Genomic DNA, 363 nt, shown 5'->3' on the forward strand with positions numbered 1-363 from the left:
GGGAGCCAACCATTCCCCTGGTGGGCACTGCCAGCTGCGGCAGCAGGACCACGCTCACCTGGGGGGCCGGGGTGCCCCCACAATGCTGGGGCAGTGGGGAGGTGTCTTGCCAGGGATGGCAGGGGGACAGAGTGGCTGCCTTGGGCACAGGCGCTGCCAGGGATCCAACCACCCCCCCAGACTCCAGTCCTCCGTGGACACTGTTCATCAGGGCTCTCCATGCTTCCTGGAGGGGGCAGGTACATGGGTGCCCCCATCCTCAGCCCTTGCAGGGGGCAGTGCCTCGCGCCCCTGGCAGTGCCCGCTGCCCGCAGCTCTGGGTGCGCAGAGACGAGCGCCCGCCGAAAACCCGCTCGCAGTGTG

The sequence above is a fragment of the Mesitornis unicolor genome, unplaced genomic scaffold, assembly GCF_000695765.1.
Source record: "Mesitornis unicolor isolate BGI_N332 unplaced genomic scaffold, ASM69576v1 scaffold29392, whole genome shotgun sequence".
Lineage (NCBI taxonomy): Eukaryota > Metazoa > Chordata > Aves > Mesitornithiformes > Mesitornithidae > Mesitornis > Mesitornis unicolor.